Genomic DNA, 20,435 nt, shown 5'->3' with positions numbered 1-20,435 from the left:
CGAGCTGGACACCCGTACACACTCACTTACCAGAATCGGCATACAAATGGCTTATCCAGATACGAAGGTCAGACGTCGTCTCAAGCGGTCGCATATAAACAAATGTATCATACAGAAGCCGGCAAGGCGGTCGTAAAACACATCGCCCCAAAAATATATATATATACATAAAAGCCGATAAGGCTGTCATAGCAAATGGAACCGCTCAAGACATAAATCATATTAACATAACTGGACATCAACGACCCATGACCCACATACATGTCTACAGGCCTCTAAGAGTAACAAAAGTATCATATGGCGGGACGTCCCGCCGTACCCCGGAATATACATACATATATACAACGGAAAAGCCTGTACCAGAATGTTGGCTCCAGAACAAGGGGAGCACTCCAAAACAGCATAATAGGTGTACTAAGCTGGCGGGTCACCAGAACGAGCGTCTGTACCTGCGGGCATGAAACACAGCCCCCGAAGAAAAGGGGGTCAGTACGAAATAGGTACTGAGTATATAAAGCGTGAAATACAATAATCAGGATCACAACTGAAATAAGAAGTATGGAAAACGAGTACAAGAATAAAAATACCAAAATGCTTGTTTTTGAAACACAAATAATGCATGTAAAAATCATGTATAGGGCTCAGGAACATGGTCGCCCCTCCCGTCATTGGCGCCACATCATATCATACTCCAGAAGATTTCATATACCCGTAACGTCTCCATAACACATCATAGCAACATAACACATCATCACACCATAACATATATAAATGGTACCCGGCCCGCTAGTGGGGGACTCGGGGAACCGTAATGTTACACTCCCTAATAATCCGTGCTACTGTGTTAAAACAAGAAAGAATGAGTTAAGAAGGTTCAAGGAAAGTTAATCGAGTTAGTAAGAATATCGTTATATATATGGTTGTCTTAAGTATCTCGAGGTGACATGGTAACCTAAAGGATTTGAAATCGCGTTATGAGTATGTATATGAGGTAATGCGAGTGACCTTTTAAAGTATTTGAGATTATTAGTAATGATATAGAAGATGGACAAAATATATGAACATACTTTTGCGATTGGAGTTTCGTTGAAGCTGTGTGAGTTCTCTAATTATGTTTAAGGTTATTGTGATTCTCTGGACCTTTCGAGATGTGTATATGGATATTTATTGATGTATACAAGTGTGTATATGTATGCATAAGAGGTTACATGAGGTTGGAAGAGGATTAGAAGTTAAACGAAATGAATCGGAACAACTTCAATAAAATCTCGGACCCGATTTTAGTCTATATTGTAGGAGGCATATCTCCTAGTATATGAGGAATTTTAAGGTGTTTCAAAAGCCTAAAACGAAGTTCATCGAGTCTAGTTTTCGATGAAACAAACCGCTTGTCAAAACGATATCGGGGTAATGAGATATGGACGATGCAAGTTGGATGAGCGGGGATTAAGACTTAAATGTTCACAATTTTTCAATTGTGGCCGTGTGGGCCCCAAAAACACATGGCAAAAATCAGATTTTTGCCCATGCTCAGTTGGGGGAACGTGCAAGACCCCTTGGGCAGAAAAATATCCAACTTTGTTGACCAAAAGTTGCATGCCAACTCATTTTTCCCAATGCCACAAATTGAACAAGAGAGAGAAGCTCTCATCTTCTCCAACTAGAGAAAGAGAGCCACGGCCATGGAAGCTCCACCACCAAAAAAAAAAAAAAACAGTTTTCTTCCTCAAATCAACTCCTCATCTAGTGTACAAGAACGTGTAGTAGTTGTTGGAAAGAAACAAGGAGGTGTAGCACCTCAATAGGGTTGAAGATTCGGCCAAAGTGAAGAACAAGTTGTAAGGTAAGAATGTTTATTGTTCTTGTGTTGCATGATGATTTGAATGTATAGTTCATGAAGGTTGTTGTTGGATTGTTGTTGTAGTTGAAGTAGAGAGTTAGCCATGAGTATTGGTGAAGTCATGGTTGATTTCATTTTACTTGTATTGTTGATGAATTGAATATGTATTAACATAGGTAAATGAACAAAGATTGTAGAAGTTTGGTTGTGATGTTGCATGTTGGATATTGGACTGTTTTTCTTGAAATTAAAATGAGCCGTGTGTTGAAGGTTCTAATGAAGTCATGATTTATCTTCTTGAACATGTATTGGAAATGGATTGAATGTATTGTAGTTGGATAAACGGATAAAAATCATGAAATTGTGGGAAGGGTGTTGTAGCCGTGAAAAAGGGACTGTTTTAGGGGAGATTTAGGGACTGTTTTGTGTCACCTTTTGATTGTTTTTGTTATGGACATTGTGGTGTATTGTATGCATGTTGAATATGTGAATTAAGGTGTTAAAGAAATGAATTATGTTGAAGCATACGAGCAGTCCAAAAACAGTGGACTGTTTTAGTGCTAGAGGTGAATTTGTATGTGTTGAGTGTTGATTCTTGTTGTGAACGTTTAGTGAAAGTGAAGTGCAATGATTCAGGTCGAAATTGGAATGATTTGTGGGCTGTTATAAGAATGTAAATGATGCTAAAACAGTTCCAAGGATCATGAAAGTAATGTCATTAAACATGTTGTTGTCGTTGTAAGGTTTTAGTGTCGACAATGTAGCTATTTGCGTACGAATTTGGTGATATATTTATCTTGTGACTGCTGGTCGTATTTTACTGAAATTATATGAAATGAAGACATGAAATAATGTGTAAGAATCATATGTGGTTTGCTTGGTATGTTCGTAAACGTTTGCAAGAATTCCGGGCACCTTTATGTTGTTGGTTAGGGACTGTTTTGGGCGTGTTGATTGGTTAGGGACTGTTTTGGGCGTGTTGTTGTTAGGAACTGTTTTTGACATGCTGTCTTCTATAAATTGGAAATACTAATGATAGTTAAGAATCTATATTGTATTTACGTTGTTTGGGTTGTTGTAAAGTTGTTACACGAAAACGTTAAGGCTACGGATTATTAGGAGTAACTTGAGAATGTAGTAGCCGTATGTGAATCGTTATGGAATGTTGTGAATGTGGGATATTTGGAATGTTATGTGGGTTGTCCGGGTTGGTATTGAACATATGATTATTGATGTTGGATTGGTTGTATGTAGTTGGTTTGAATGCGAACGAAACGTGGTCGAAATGTTTGAAAGGGATTGTTAACGTTAAGATACGTATTGAATTCCCTTGTAGACTAATTGTAGCTCTTGATATCTTGATATAGGATAAGTGTATTTGGGCAGCAAGTACAAGTTAGAATACAACTAAACGCTAAAGGTATGTAAAGCTTATTCCTTCTTTTCTTGGCATGTCCTAGACGTAAGTATGAAATGATATGAACCTTGGGGTAAATTCTATTCTCTAGTTCCATGCATGACTTATGATTCTATATTTCCTTAATGCTATTGTCACGAGCCTACTACATGATTGACTAATGAATGATGTATAAAAGTTCCTACTCTTAAAAGAATGGCATGAATAGAAGTATACTTGATTTTCAAAAGCTACATCATGAAAATTGATACATGTACATGAAAGCTGAAACGTTCCTTGCTATGGCTTATAATGAGAGTTGAAAAGAATTGAATATGATTATTATCCCAATACTTTAGAGCTGGTTAGTTGCTTATCTATTGAGTCTCAAAAGATGCATTGCATATATGTGGTTGCTTATTATTCTGCTCGTGTTTACCGCTATATCCTTCACTGAGTCCCGGGCCAGGACACGTTCTCGTGCGCACATCTACTATATTATTACCGAGTCCCTCATTAAAGGGCCGGGACACGTATATGTTTATGTTTATGATTCTATGACTATATTCACCGAGTCCCTCACTAGAGGGCTGGGACACGTTATATATATATGATGATATGATGATGTGATGATATGATGATATGGAGATGGTGGCCAGGAGGGCATATATATTCCTTATTACCGAGTCCCTTACGAAAGGGCCGGGACACGTCTATGTGCATGTTTATGATACTATGATTTTAATTATCGAGCCCCTCACTAGAGGGCCGGGACACGTATATATGTTATATACAGAATGATTATGCAGCTTTGATTATAAAACACTATATTGACATTGATATGAGAATGATACAGATGAAATATGTTCAAAGGCAAGTCTTTATGAAATTCTGTTAGTTGCATTGAGTCCTATACATCTTATCTCAGTATGAGTCTATCACTATGTTTCATGCTTTACATGCTCAGTACATATTCCGTACTGACCCCCTTTCTTCGGGGGGCTGCGTTCATGCCCGCAGGTACAGACGTTCATTTCGGAGATCCGCCAGCTTAGGACACTTATTCAGCTATTTTGACTGCTCCTTTGTTCCGGAGCCTAGCTTGTGGTATAACTCCCTTATGTTGAATTCATATGAGTTTATTTGGGTACGGCGGGGCCCTGTCCCGCCATATGATACGGTCATTACTCTTAGAGGTCTGTGGACATTTGTGTGGGTCTGTTTATGGTTGTTGACGCGTTTTATGATTATGACATATGTTTGGGGCGTACCCATTCGTAATGGCAGCCTTGTCGGCTTGCGTAGGAATATATATATGTTGTTGTTTAAAAATTTTAATTCTTCAGGTGCCTACGACATACAAAATTTTGACAGCTTTAAAAATAACACCCTACCTGTTTATACAAATAAGTTCGTGACATGCTAGTGTTAAATGATTACAGTTAACAGGCAATATGAGTGTCCAATTCGGGCACTAGTCACGGCCTACGGGGTTGGGTCGTGACACGTAACACATCATACTGCCGAATATAACATAGTGCGCACGATGAAAAAACTGGCCCGGGACTCGGCGAAAGATGTAAATGCAGTATGCACGAGCAGAGTAGTGAGAAACTATATGCAATTTAAAAATATTATTATTTTGGACTCAACAAATAAGTAAACTAACCAACACTCGAGGGTTAAGGCGATAATTAAGTGAAATCCCTCCAAAAGTCGTTAGAGTTATACAAAGGTAAGTCTCGGGGACCACGGACAAGTAACAACCCAATCCGAGCCCGCCAACGAAAGTTACAAACATAATTCGCTTTAGAACTCCCTAAGAACGTATCGGAGCGATCCGAGCTCGTCTAAGAAAGTTAGAGACATTATTCGGCAGAAGACCTTTAAGAACAAAAATTTTGTATACACGTTCTTTATCCAATTATACAAAAGATCTAAGGACCATAGTTCGACTAAATTAGGAGTGTAACATCAAGAAGTGAATAAAAATCGTCGACATGCTCGGATCTTATGAAAGGAGTTACCCCGAGGTTTGTATCACATCTTATTTGCATCTAAGGCATGCCAAAAGAAAGAAAGGTAAGCTTTACATACCTTGCCCGCTTCCTAAGCTAATCCCAACTCAAGTCTCGGGCTCCCCAAGATCTACAATAACGTCATTAAATACCAAACGTTAGCTACAAGTATTTAGGAATTCAATCTTAAGCTAGCACTTGTCTACATAAATTTGGGCAGCATTTCCCCTGTAAATTCAACAACCCCGAGAATTCAACTCGGCCAAATCATCAACAACAATACCAACAACCATATTAACAACATCAACAATTAATCCAAAACACATTCTAACATTAGCAACTCCCTTTTACATAATTCGACGACATTTCATTTACATTCACCTCAACTACATACAATCAAGCTAACACCAATGCTCGCACACTCAATTACTAATCCGAAACCACTCAAACAAAACTCAAGAACACTTTAAACAATCTGCACAATATTCAAAATAATCTAACCAATATGCCACTCCACCCGAAACCTCCAAAATGCAACACTAGCAATAACAACACATTTCCTTCTTTCAAATTCATGAACTACACCAATAATTCACACGTTAACAACATTACTCCTATAAATACAAGAGACTTCATTCAAATCACGTTGGCTTCTAAAACAGCCCACAACAATTTCAACTTCAACTTGAATCATTAGACTCTCATTTTCATCATAGAATCCATGACGACAACAACCAAATACTAGATAAAATTAGTTCATTCCTTGCCATACAAAGTAGCCCATATTCGGCCACCACCCCAACACAAAAATTTTATGGTTTTCATCCATTTCCACACACTACAGCATGTACAAAACATTCATAACATATGAAAAAAGAGGATTAAACCTTACCTTTCTTCACTACACTTCTCAACTTGGCTAGGGTGGTAAAGTGCACAAATAAGTGTTTTGCTTGCTCCAACAACTACTTCACGTTAAAGAGGACCTTCCAATTGGTTGATTTACTAGGAGAAAATAATTTTTTGATCAAGATTTTTGGACCTCAATTTTTGGTCACCTTGGCCGAATATGGCTTTTTTTTTTTCTTCTCCAAGTTTCTTCAAACTTCTTAAGTGATGAAGATGATAAATGTGATGAATTAGTCATCTTTTATCTAATTATATAATGTATCCATGTGGGCCAAGGCCCACACTCTATTACACGGCCACTTGTCCCTTTTTGTTCAAGATTTATTAACTTTCCAAAATCAACTTTTAACCCCAAGTTTTCCTTAATATTTCCATGAGCCACCTCGTGAATTTCCCTTTTTACCCCTAGCCTTTCTTAATATTTCCACATCAAAAAATTTCATAAACAACTTGTGTGTTAAACAAGATCAAAAATATATCATGGCCCTTAACTTCTCGCAATTATCTTGAAATATCCGAATATACAAAATACTGGATATAACAAGTGAGACAGATTGCCTGGCCTACGGGTCAGTGAGACAGATTGCCTGGCTAACGGGTCAGTGATATTTTTTAGTTGCCTGGCCACTTGGTCAGTGATATATGTAATAGCATTATATTGCATTTCATATGAGACAGGTCAGATGAGATATTCAGGGCATTCTTTGTCCTCCAGATTGTATTGTTTCAGTTCAGTTTCAGTTATCCTTTGCCTTACATACTCGGCACATTGTTTCAGAGCAGCCACAAGTGTAAGCGTTACGGAGTATTCTAACCCTCAGTCTTGGCCTTCAGTTAATCAAGAGTTACCAGAGTATTCATATCCTTCGGACTATGATGAGGGAGATGAGAAGGGTCAGACGAGTAGATGGTGGGAGGATGATGAGAGGGATATTTAACTTTACAGTATCTAAGACCAGGATCGGGACAGGCCGGTCACAGGTATGAGGATCATCTTGCTGGAACTCTTTATGTTATATGCAATTACTATGGGATATTGTTACATCTCGGGAATTTTGAGTTGTTGTGCTATAGATAGACTAACGCTAGGTTAAGGTAAACATGAAGTCCTTATGAATTTAAGGGGAGTATTTGATAGCTTTAAGTGCTTTAAGTGCGTACTACAAGATTTTGAAGTCACATGACTCGGTAGAACTAAATTCATCGAAGGAAGTGAAATGTAAGTTGTGTTTGGGAAGGTTTCGCATCAATCAAGATAATGTTTATTTAGCAATGTCTTGAGAAGGAACTATAGGGCTCCTCAGATGGTTAATGAAGTGTTATACAAGTGCCAAGAAGGTTCCACAAGGATTGGAAGTCAAATAAATCAACGAGAGCAAGTTCCGAAAAAATGGGTTGTACGACCACTTATATGGTCTGTATAACTTATACAGTCCGTATAATGGTCCATATAACCATTCTAGAGAGGTGTTATCCCATGGTGGGATTATATGACCATTTATATGACCGTATAAAATTATACGGACCGTATAAGTGGCCGTATAGTCGGGTCGGGTCACTTTTTTCTCTTTTTATATATAGATGACCGTTGTTATTATTTTCCATTTTCCACATTTTCCCCAAGTCTTGAAAGCTCTAGAACCTTCCACCTATCATATTAACTCAACCCAAGAGAAATCAAAGATTAATTAGCAAGATTTAAGAGAATCAAGTGTGGGAAGACTCACCAGGGTTTGTAGAATTCAAGATTTCCTTTGGTATTGAAGTTGGGATTTCATTCAAGTGAAATACATTAACCCAAAGTTCATCCTTATATGATAAAAAGTGAGTTTTACATCTATTTCGTGTTATTAAGAGTATTTGGTTGTTGGATAACTTGGATGAGGGAAGAAAGTTGAAGATGAATCTCAAATATGGATTTAATGATATTTTTTAGTAGTAAATTAACTTGAGTCATGATTATTAGTATGCTATGAGCATAATATTGTTGGGGGGGGGGGGGTACTAATGATGTTTAGGAAGTATTGTATGTAAGTGAATATGGTGTTGTGTTGTAGCTATTGTTATGAATGACCTTAAAAAGGCGTTTTGAGGATTGGACAGTGCTTAACTTGAAAGAAGCCTCTTGATTATGATATGATGGATGCTGTTATTGATGTTTGGGAATTTTCTATTATATGGAGAAAGTCAATGAAACAAAGGAAATGCTCCCCGAATTCCGATAGCCCTTAGTTGCTTTAGGTTAAACTTAATCATGCTTTCAATGACCTAACCTTAGTACGAATCCTCTTGAATGTAGAGTCGCGAGCTTGGAAGGAGAATGTTTAGTCATTAAGAAGACAAAAGGTATGTCAAGGCTAGTTCCTTTCTTTCAAAGGCATGATTCCCATGTTATAATTCTATCCATATTTTCCATAACCTTCTTATGCCCAAACGCTAGAAGTTCTTGATTCCTAAAAGCTTCTTATGATACCAAAAATGAGATGTTTTCTATGTTGAACATGATGATGATGATCTTAATGCTAGAAATTCCAAAGCTTATGGTTTTGATGCTATTGTGAGATTATTAAGTTATTTCATGAATTCCTTGATTTCATTCGTTGTTACTGATCTCACCTTGTGAATTGTTCCTTCGGGATGAGATATAGTGATGATGATTCCATAAGATTATCGGAGGTTACCGACCTTACCTCACTCCGATAGAATTGTAGCTTTTAATTGGGCTCTCATGCATGCTTATTTTTATGTATGATTACACCGGGCCTAATTGGCCGGGCAGACCCCACTACGGTGGGCGTAGTGGGCGGCTTATGGATAATGATAATAACACCGTACCTTTATGGCATGGGTAGACACCACTAGTGGGCGGCATGAGATGGTTACCCCGGATGCGGGAGGCCCAGACGCAGGCTAATGATGATTACACCGCACCCATATGGTCGGGCAGTTTATATATATATATATATATATATATATATATATATATATATGTTATGATGTTGTTTTAAAAGTAAAAGTCAGCATGCATGACTCCGCCTTAAGAGGCAGTCAGTTCACGTTTCTTTATTTCTTTATTATGTTATTTTTCATGCCTTACATACTCAGTACATTATTCGTACTAATGTCTTTTCTTTTGTGGACGCTGCGTTCATGCCCGCAGGTAGACAAGGAGAGGGTCCAGATCCCTAGGAGCTTTATCAGCAGATGTACAGGAGCACTCCACTACTCCGGAGTTGCAGTTTATAGGTATATTCTTTTGTGTTTATATTTGGGGCATGGCGGAGTCCTGTCCCATCCATATGATTTTCAGTACTCTAGTTAGAGGCACGTAGACATGTGTGGATAGTAGATATTTCATGACATTATTAGTGTATATTATGTATATCATTTTGTAGCCTTGCAGGCTTGTTCATATATATGTTTGAGGTGGAATCTAAGAGTGCTTCGTAACGAGTTTTATTTTTTAGAATGACATATATTCAGGTTGAGTTATTTGATAATTAGAAAAGTGGTCCACCGAGATAGATTGGAAGAAATATGACAAATGGTGCTCGGAAGGCTAGCTCCGAGTACCTGTCATGGCCCTCTTGTTGGGTCATGACAGATATCATCTAATGGTCGACAATCGGGGATTTTAAGAAAATCAATAATTGAAGTATCTATAGGTAATTGCGACTAAGACATTTCTGCTACCATTAGGAACCTCGGGGCTAGGAATGAAAGGCAGTTGCATGTGTTGACTTGTGGTTACGACAATTTTCTAGATATTGGGAGTTCCAAAGGTTACGATAGCATTTATTCAACCAGGAGAGTAAAGGACTTTTCCAATCGTAGGGGAAATGCATTACATAGTTTTATTTAGGTTTCCATTAGAATTTCAAATTGATTTTCGAAAGATATGTGATGAAAGACTTGTTACACCTCGAAATTTTGAGTTGTTGCGCGGTAGATAGACTAACGCAAGTTATGCTGTTTATGGTGTCCTTACAAGTAAGAACGGATACTTAATGATTCTAATTAAGATTCCAAAGACACTTGAGGAGAGAGAGGAGAGCTCGTTGGAGGAAGTTAAGGCATCCCGTGTACAAGTGTACTAGCATGTATTCCTGGTAATTTACAGGACTATAAGTTGAACGGATCGAATCGGCGAAATCTAAACTAAATCAGGAAAAGTCTGCAGTTGACAGACCGTCGATGTGTACCATCCCTGCATTTCTGTGACCAGGTATTTGCAGGCGTGAGTCAACAGAGCCAGTCGACGGATCGTCGATGTGTCTACGGAACCGTCGACCCGGCCGTCGAACCGCCTCTCTAGAATTTTCTGGTTTCAGCTATAAATAGACGACCTTTGTCCATAATTTTCATATTTCACCTTCTCTCTACGTCTTGGAAGCTCTAGAACACTCCTCACACCATACTATCATATACCCAAGGGAAATCAAGGATTAAACCCCAAGAATTAGTAAAAATCAAGGGTATGGATGCTCACTAGGGTTTGTGGAGATCAAGAAGTCCTTTTGTATTGAAGTGGGGTTTTCTCCACATGAAGTATTGTCACCCAAAGTCCATTCTTACATCATCAAAAGTGAGTTTTATATTCAATTCATGTTATTAAGAATATTGAGTGGTTATAACACTTGGATTATGGAAGGAAATAAAGTATGGAGTTCAAATATGGAAGTAGTGATATTCTTGAATCACAACTTGACTTGAGTTATATTTCTTGACATGTTATGAGTATAATCTTGTGGTGAATAGAAAAAAATGATGTTAAAGGAGTATTATATGAGGATAAATAGGGTGTTGTATTATAGTTATGGTTATAGATCACTTTGAAGGTGGATTTGAGAAGTAAACAATGTTTAACTTGAAGAATCTATTGATTATAAAATTATGGATGTCCTTATTGATGTTTTGGAGTTGTCCTATTTTATGGAAGAAGTCGTCGAAACCAAGGAAATGTCGCCACATTGTCATCAACTCTTAGTTGCTTTAGCTTAAGCTTAAGTATGTTTCCGATTGTCCAATCTTAGTACAAATTCTCTTGAAGGTAGAATCGCGAGCTTGAAAGGCAAACAATTAGACGATAGCGTTAAAGAGATATAAAGATATGTAAGGCTATTCCCCTTCTTTCAAAGGCATGACTCTTACATTATGAATTCTTCCCTATATTCCCATGACCTTCTTACATCCCTAAAGATGAAAGTTAAAGATCCTTAAGAGCTTCTTATGAGATATGTTCTATGATAGTGATGATGATATGATGCCTTCATGAGCTTGAGAATCCTATGTTTACAATTCGTTGATGTTATTCCTTGTTGTTGCCTCACCTCATGATACTAGTTCTTTCAAGGCGAGGCATAGCGATGATGATGTTTCATAATGTAATCGAAGGTTCCCGACCTTACGTCCCTCCGATAGATTGATAGCTTTTATTTGAGCTCCCATGCATGCTTTAGCTTATGTATATGTAAGATTACACCGCGCCTACACGGTTGGGCAGCACTACTACGATGAGCGTAGTGGGCGGCTTATGGATGATTACACCGTGTCTATATGGCACGGGCAGCACCATTAGTGGGCGGCGTGAGATGGTTACCCCGGACGTGGGAGGCCCGGAGGCGGGCTAGTGATGTTATTGATTCAGAGAGCTTATGTATGTATGTGTGATATGTTTTAAAGGCAAAAGTGAGCGTGCATGATTCCACCTCAAGAGGAAAGCAGTTACATTTATCTTTTCTTCCCATGCTTTCTATATTTCCTTATTATGTTATCATACATGCCTTACATACTCAGTACATTTTTTATACTGATGCCCTATTCTTTTATGGACGTTGTGTTCATGTTAATAGGTAGACAGGGAGATGGTGTAGACGCTTAGGAGCTCACTCAGCAGTTGTACAAGAGCACCCCACTACTCCGGAGGTGTAGCCTATTGGTATATTCTTTTGTGTACACATTTGGGGCATGGCGGGGTCCTGTCCCATCCTTATGATTTCAGTACTCCAGTTAAAGGCTCGTAGGTACTCATGTGTGGGTTGTAGATCCTATTTGACCTCCCCTTCATTGTGGACTTTGTACATCATTTTTGTAGCCTTATGGGTCTATGCTTATATATGTTTTGGGGCATGTTTGGAGATTATTCCATGATAAGTTTGTGTTGAGAATGATATATGCCGAGGTCGAGTATGATAAGTGGTGCTCGGTTGTCAGCTCCGGGTACCCGTCATGGCCCCTAGTCGGGTCGTGACAAGACCATGCAGCAGTAAAAAGGATGGGTGTGATCCTTATAAGAAGGCTTACCTTGATTTTTTTTAGATAGATGTGGTGAAGGTCATCTGCCAACAGAAAAATAAGAGCGGTGTCGGTTTATGAATAAAAAGGAAAGAAGTGTAGGCGTTCGAGAGGAGATCATTCGTTAAGTCTATATTGCCAGAGGCTCATAATTAGGACTTAGAAAGTATGTTAAGATGTCCTACAGATTCAGACGAACGAAAATATGAGAAACCATAATAGCCGAGGGAAATTAGGAGCATGTGAGCCTTACGATTGGAATTTTAAATGATCGTGAGGTATGAGTTTGACTAGCTAGGCAAAAAAAAAGGGAGCAACCAGTCTGAGTAGTCCTCAGAACCGTATCTATGCACTAGCTGGACAACAGGATCTTGAGTACTCCTCCGATGTTGTTACAAGTATATTGCCAATATTTCCTTATGATGTGTATGCATTGATTGATCCGAGTTCCACGTTGCTATATGTTACTCCTTATATTGCTAGTCGGATTGGGTGAAACTTGAGTCGATTAAACCTTTCAAAACGTTTCATTAATAAGATGTCAGTATGACCAGATGGGGGTTGTAACTTCTTCTCGAAGTAAGAAGTTGAAGGGATAGGTATATGTATAAATATGACCCTTGAGTATAAATATGCTAATGATTTATGAGTATAAAGGGTAGAAGAGGTAAGAGAACGGTGTACGTTACTAGAAGAGCCAGATATCGATAAGAGCTTTTTATCGTATAAAGTATATTGGCAAGGATGTTGTACGGAGGTACGAGTATAAGGATATATGGATATAAGACAAAGTTAGTACTAAGGTACAGAAAGAATCTTTTTCAGAAATCCTCTTGACACAAGATTATTGAGTTAGTAATATAAGGCTAAATAGCTAATGATGGACGTGAACGATGCTTTGAAGGAATTGGTTATGTGATGGTAGATGAATGAGTTGGAAGTCGCGAGTTGATGTAAGATGTACCCTTCATTAAGGAGACGAATTTGTATTTTAAAAGAGGGTTGTCTAATGACTGAGTGTTTATGTGGCAAAGAGAAAAAGGCATATTAACAATCATGGTAGATTTTGAGAATAAAATTGGCGCTAGATACCATCGCGGTGATGAAATGGAGAAAGCGAATAATAGGAGAAAGGTAATCTTGGAAGAACAATAAAGAAACTATGAAGATCCTTTTGATTAAAGCTTAGGCCCATCCAGGATTAGTACATCTACAAGAATATATGACTCGTTACAAATATGTGCAACTGACTAGATAAATTCAGACAATGAATAGTCATAACTAAGATTAGTTACGGATTCGCTGAGAGTATGTACTAATAAGAATAAGGATAAATATAGCACCAAGATGGATACATTCATTTTGGGAGGTAATAGAACGGTATAGAATTATGTATCCCAAAGATGATACAAGTATATGAGAAGCTTGTCAAGATTATTATAGGGCTTCAACTGGTGAAGCGTAGCATAGTCGAGAATAGCAATGGAAAATAATATGATATAAGTCAAAAAACTTGAGTAAATATGTAGTATTCTAGCTATGGCATATCTCTAAAAACCGAAGCTTGAAGGTAGTCAGGAAAGAGTATCTCAGTAAGATGGATTCCTAAGATATCAAGGTCTAGCCTATATCAAATATAGAAAAGGTAGATGATCTATTCAAAGGTAATAAAGATGTATCATGACCTTGATGGATCAAAAGAAAAAATATTGCAAAGTTCATAGTCCGCTAATAAATAAACAGAAAGCCGAAAATATCGAGGAACATATAGATATGTCGTTGAGGAACGAAGGAATGATCGGTATGGATATTATAACTATAAGGAAATCGGGATAACCAGTTAGTGTGTTCTAGTTACCGTTCCAATATTCAGATAGCCCCCGTATGAAGCTCTATATGATCAAAAGTGTAGATTACCAATTGGATGGTTCGAAGTAGGAGAGACAAAGTTAGTGGGGACAGATTTGATCCAGCAAGCGGTAGAGAAGATCAAGCTTATTCAAGACCGGTTATTAATAGCTCAAAGCCGTAGGAAATCCTACGCGGACAATCGTCGACGAAACTTGGAATTCAAAGTTAATGATTGGGTATTCTTGAAGTGTCGCCGATGAAAGGTGTAATGAGATTTGGCAAGAAAGGCAAGCTTAGTCCCCAGTATATTGGGCCTTACAAGATTGTGCGCAAGGTAGGCCAAGTAGCTTATAAGTTAGATTTACCTTCAGATTTGGAGTCACTCCACCCATTCTTTCATGTGTCAATGTTTCATAAAGGCATTGAAGATCCTTCCAGAATTGTGCCTGTAGATGATGTCCAAGTTACTGAGAAATTGTCCTATGAAGAAGTACCCATTGCTATTCTAGATAAGCAAGTTCGGCGACTCAGAACCAAGGACGTAGTTTCAGTTAAAGTCCTGTAGAGAAACAATAATAGAGAAGAAATGACTTGGGAAGCTGAGGAAGATATGAAGTCCAGGTACCCACATTTGTCTCCACTCCCAGAAGAGCTCTAGACAGGGACACCGTTGTCCTCAGGTATGTGATGCTTCTTTGAATGATTTCTTGGTCGTGTGTGACCAACATGGATATTGCTATTGTAGCCCTGTGAGGCACTGTATATTTTGGGTTGTACGACAGGATGGTGGTGGTACAATTACAGGAAAAACACTGGCGAAATTTCCACAGCATTCCTAAGAGCTTAACATTCGAAGACGAATGTTTTTAAAGGTGGGGAGAATGTTACACCTCAAAAAATTTTGCGTCGTTTGCGTCGTAAGTGAACTAATGTAAGCTCGGAGAGGTCATGGAAACCTTATAAGGACAATCAATACACTTAACAAGTGTTAAGCAAGTGTTTAAAGGTTCTGGGACAGAGCAAATCGAAGAAAATAAGTTTGTCAAAAATTTGAGAAAAATTAGGCTGAATTTTGGATAGAAATTTTGGGCCAACTTCAGAGAGGTATATCTCATGGGATATCAAGAGTTTTGAGGTGTTTCAGGAGCCTAAAATGAATTTTGTCGAGTGTAGTTTCTAGCGCAACAAACCGTTTGTCAATACGACATCGAAGTAGGGAGTTATGGGCATTTTAAAACGGACTGTCAGAAGCCTGTGAACCTGCGCGGAAATTCTACAAACTACTTAAAAAGGGCCACCAATTTCGGCCCATCAGCCCAACCCGATTTGGACTACTATATATACCCCCTTAATTCACCTAAATCACTTAATTTTTCACCATTTCTCATATCCACACCTCTCTAGAACCTCCCACAACAGTCATCCAATATCCAAACCCCCCTAAACATATCCTAAATCCTCTAGAACATTCCTCCAACTTCCATAACATGCACACATATTCCTACAAGTCTATATGACAATTTTGGTCATTTTTATTTCATTTTTAACATAGCCCCAAGTCCTAGGAAGTCCTAGAAACCTCTCCAAACATATTCCAACATATTTCCAAGCCCAAACCAAGGATCAAAGTGAAGATTAAAGTGGTTAAGGGTTCCAAGTGAGGTCTACACTTGTCTCCTCTTCTTGAAGATGTTTGGGTGAGTATTTTTAAGGTGGAGTAACCATGGAATTGAAGTGTTCTTAAATTTTGAGGTAAGATATCATCTTAATTTCATGTTTATGAGTTTGTTTGGGAATTATGTTAAGATTTGAGGAGAAGAAAATTGGAAGAAAAGTTCAAATATGCATTTGATGATATTTTGAGTTGTGAATTAACTTGAGCTATAATTATTAGTATGTTTTGAGCAAAATCTTGTTATGAGGGATAATAATGATGTTAAGGAATTGTCGTATACGAGTGTATAAGGGGTTGTATGAAGTTGTTGTTATGGATTGATTATGAAAAGAAGTTTTAGGATTAAAATGAGTATAGTTTGAATGTAATCTTTTGACTATGGAATTGTTGATATTTTATTGTGCTTTGGGAGTTGTTTTGAAGATTGGATGGAGTAGAAGATATAGGGAAGATGCTGCCCGAATTTCGGCGGATTCTAAAAAGGGTTTAATTTGAAGGCTTTATATAAGCATACGAGGATAAGCCTAACAATATTATGAATGGTTTTATATGTTGATTGCGAGACCGGAAGTAGGTTGGAAAGTCGAGAAGTGAACTTCCAGGTATTTTAAGGCCGTTCCTTCTTTTCTTGGCATGATTCCATATATGGTAGGAGCGTAAAGAACCTTGTCATTAGAGATTTGTCAAAGTAGAGCTTGTCATATTGTGGCATAGTTTCTGAGTGTTATGTTTTTCTTTCTGAGGGGCCATATGTCCTTGAGTTTATAGAGAGACAGAAGAGACATGTTACAGTATCAGTGTTTTTCAGCATATGCATGATATACATATATATATATATATACTTCTTTAGCCTGGCCACTTGGTCAGTGAGACATTTTCTTTAGCCTGGCCACTTGGCCAGTGAGATTGATTGCCTGACCTACAGGTCAGTGAGACAGATTACCTGGCCTATGGGTCAGTGAGACAGATTGCCTGGCCTAAGGGTCAGTGAGGCAGATTGCCTGGCCTACGGGTCAGTGAGACAGATTTCCTGGCCGACGGGTCAGTGAGATTTTTCAGTTGCCAGGCCACTTGGTTAGTGGGCTATGTAATAGTGTTACACCTCGTAGTTTTGAATGTTGTGCTTCATTAGGTGTTCGTTGTTGTAAGTATGGACATTGGAGTTACCTTCAAGGATATACGAGATTATGTGCGCTTATCTTATGGTTATGGGGGTTTAAGTTCATATAATATGGTACGGAAGGATTGGAGGGCAAGCGAATCAAGGAAATTAAGTTTGTTGGACTTTGGAGAAAATATAATTTTGGTCCAAATTGGAGAAATAATATCTTTTAGTATATTAGGAGTTTTGAAGCAAAGCAAAGGCCTAAATTAAAGTTCAGGAAGTCTAGTTTCCAACGCAACAAACCGCGTATCGATTCGACATCAGAGTCAAACGCTATGAGCATTACAAGACGGACTGCCAGGGTAGAAATTACCCTGCGCGAACGCGGCCCAAGGGCCGCGAACACGAAGAGGAAACCTCAGCAACCCTTCGCGAATGTTATAGCCCGTATGTTGTATGTTTGGAAATTCTAAAGTCGTCGTGGAAAGTTAAGGACAAGACTATTTTCAAAAAGGGTTGTAGTGTGCAAGATGGTAATATTGAGAAAAGTCGAGGGGCAAAATGGGAATTTCACAAAAGTCTTGAAAGTTCATAAAATTTCCATGTTGGTTGTGTGGCATAAGTATATGCCCACATTGCTTTGGGGGCTAAAGTGTACCAAGGAAAACATTTGGTCTTCTTTGACCAAATAAAATAATTCAAAAAAAAAAAAAGGAAAGAAAAAATCAAGAAATTGGAAGAGTTTTCTAGAGAAGGGGCATGTGCCCCTCACATGACTTGGAGGATATATGTATATATATAAGTAAGGAGCCTTTATTTAATTCTAGAGTTTTCAAGAAAAAGGAAACAATGAAAGAAGGAGAGCCACATCCATGGCCATTTCGGCCAAGCTCTCTAACTTTTTCCCCTTGAAATTTTGCTCCTAAAATTATTTTCTTGTGGTAGTCCTACTAATTCAAGGGTCCTCTACAACGTGGTATAATTGTTTCGGAAGATAGGCCATCCGTTTCGTCGTTTCCGCATTCTAGTCAAGTGAAGAAGTTGAAGAGGAAAGGTAAGAATTCATGCCCTTTTATGTGTTATGGATGTCTTGTGTATGTTGTGGAGTGTGTAGATGAAGGAAGTTCATAAAGTTGTGGTGAATTACATGTTGGCCGAATATGTGTGGTGTGTATGGTTAAGAGGAAATGATTTTATCTAATGGTTTGATTGTTGTGTTGTGAATGCCATAATGGAAAATGAATGAAAAGTATGAAATCATGCATGTTGAAGTTGTAATTGTATAAGTATGGTGTGGCCGTGTGTTGTGTGTAACATATAGGAATAATGAACCAAGTGTATTTAGCATGATTATGTGGTGTTGTAATGTACAGAAAATGAATGAAAACCATGGAATGTGTGTGTTGTGGTATTGGCCGAGAGTGGGCTGATTTGGAGGCTAATATGATTTTAATGTGGTCTTTTATGTTGATGAAAATAATGTTGCTAATGTGTAGATTGTTAGTATGGTTTATGAGTTTGGAGGAAAAGAAATGTGTTATTGATATTTCCTTGGACTTGGAAGGTTTTAGGTCGCCTTATGTTTTGGGTCGGGTTGTTTTGGAAAATTTTGTGGATTGTTGGAAATGTTATGGAAGCATGTTTGAATGGCTTTGGATTGATTATATATCTTGATTTGAACGTAATTGGAATATCGTCGCATTATGTGAAAGAAGGTTGTTGATGTTAAAGTGTGTTTACATTAATGGTCGATGTTGTTAGAATGTTTGTTGTCATTGTTGTTGATATTGTGGCCGGGTCAAATTCCCGGATTGTTGTTGTTGATTTGGGGCCGAGCCGTATTCTCGGGGATGGTGTATTTACAGGGGAAATGCTGCCGAAATTTCGACAGACAAAGTGTTACTTTAAAGAATCAACTTCTAAAGGCTCTAATCAAGTTTTGGTAAACATGATCAATTTGTAGATTTTGGCGGATTTGAAACGTGAATTTGGAGTCGCATAAGAAGCAGAAAAGGTATGTAAGGCTTCACCCTTCTTTCTATGGCATGTCTTAGAAGGAATATGTTGGATATGAGCATCGGGAATAACTCTACCCTCCGGAATCCGCGCCTAAAGTTTTCTCTTTTTCAATCAGTAGAATTGAACTAAAAAGTGTGCAAAATGTTGGAAGAATTTCCTAAACCTCCAGAACTCGCATAAATAGGACCCGACTACCCTAAAACCCTCACAAGTAACGCCATGACATGTAACATATGTAAATTTGGTATGCCGCCTCATTTGACCCGAGGTGGGCCCATGGTCCCCAGATTTTCCTTATTGTTCCGTTTGATCTATTTTGAAGCAGAATCCAAAGAAAACTTTTGATCCTTATCCCGTTCACCGAGTGACAAGTACTGTAACTATGCTAATGAGGATACTTCTATGATGACAATGATAATGATGATGTTAAGAAAGGGAATATGCCTATGATAAGTATGACAAAGATGATTCCATGACTAAGATGATGAATATGATCTTATAATGATAACGATGTAGTCCAAGATGAGAAAATGCCTACGGTAGATGTGTTGGTAAAATGTTCTGCTATGAAAAGGAAAATATGGAAACGTTAAACTAATTCTTGATATCTCAACTCTATTACAGGTAATGACTACTCTAAAAGGTCCTATGTATATTAAACTGTACCCTATGACCCTATTTGATGTTTTCCTCATAATGACACTTTTCATTGGTAGTCTCGCCTCATAATACTCGTTCCTTCAAGGTGAGACAAAGCGACTATGGTTGTTCCATAATGTAATCGGAGGCTACCGACCTTCCGTCACTCCGATGGACACATGACTTTCTTTGAGCTCTCATGCATGCCAATGGTATGACATATGTATATGAATGTGAATATGTATATGTATATGTATACGGGGAAAAGGGAAAGGGCCACTGTTATATCACCACCTGATTGAGCTGGATTTCGTCCCGGACGCGGGATATGGGAGAGCCGGATACGGCGTCTGTATATGCGATATATATATATAATATGGTGGGACACTGTTGGGGAGTGGGGTGGGAGAGCCGATGTACTCGGCGTCTGTGAATGTAAATGAAGGACACCGTTTCCTGAAATATTCTGTTTTCTGTATATGTAAATAAGAAGCACTATTTTTCTGAAAAAGAAACTAAGCATGCATGGCATCCGCAGAAAGGCATTCATATGTACAGGTTACTTCTGTCCCAAGATAAGCTCCATATATCTATTCTGTTATTATTCATACTGTATATTCCTTTATTATGTCACTTTTCATGCCTACATACTCAGTACATTACTCGTACTGACCCCTCTTCTTCGGGGG

General features: G+C 38.3%; 1 long non-coding RNA gene and 1 pseudogene across 1 annotated transcript; one reads left to right on the top strand and one right to left on the bottom strand.

Moving 5' to 3' along the window:
- Positions 1-20,435, bottom strand: part of LOC132644149 (probable carbohydrate esterase At4g34215) — a 96,197-nt pseudogene that overhangs the window by 15,074 nt on the left and 60,688 nt on the right.
- Positions 1,508-4,506, top strand: LOC132599779 (uncharacterized). The gene is made up of 3 exons (XR_009567007.1): positions 1,508-1,843; positions 3,208-3,260; positions 4,257-4,506. It is a non-coding gene; the product is annotated as an uncharacterized LOC132599779 (long non-coding RNA).

Source organism: Lycium barbarum, chromosome 6 (genome assembly GCF_019175385.1).
Source record: "Lycium barbarum isolate Lr01 chromosome 6, ASM1917538v2, whole genome shotgun sequence".
Classification (NCBI taxonomy): Eukaryota; Viridiplantae; Streptophyta; class Magnoliopsida; order Solanales; family Solanaceae; genus Lycium; species Lycium barbarum.
Note: the sequence above shows the minus strand (reverse complement) of the source record. Positions and strands in the feature narration are given on the sequence as shown.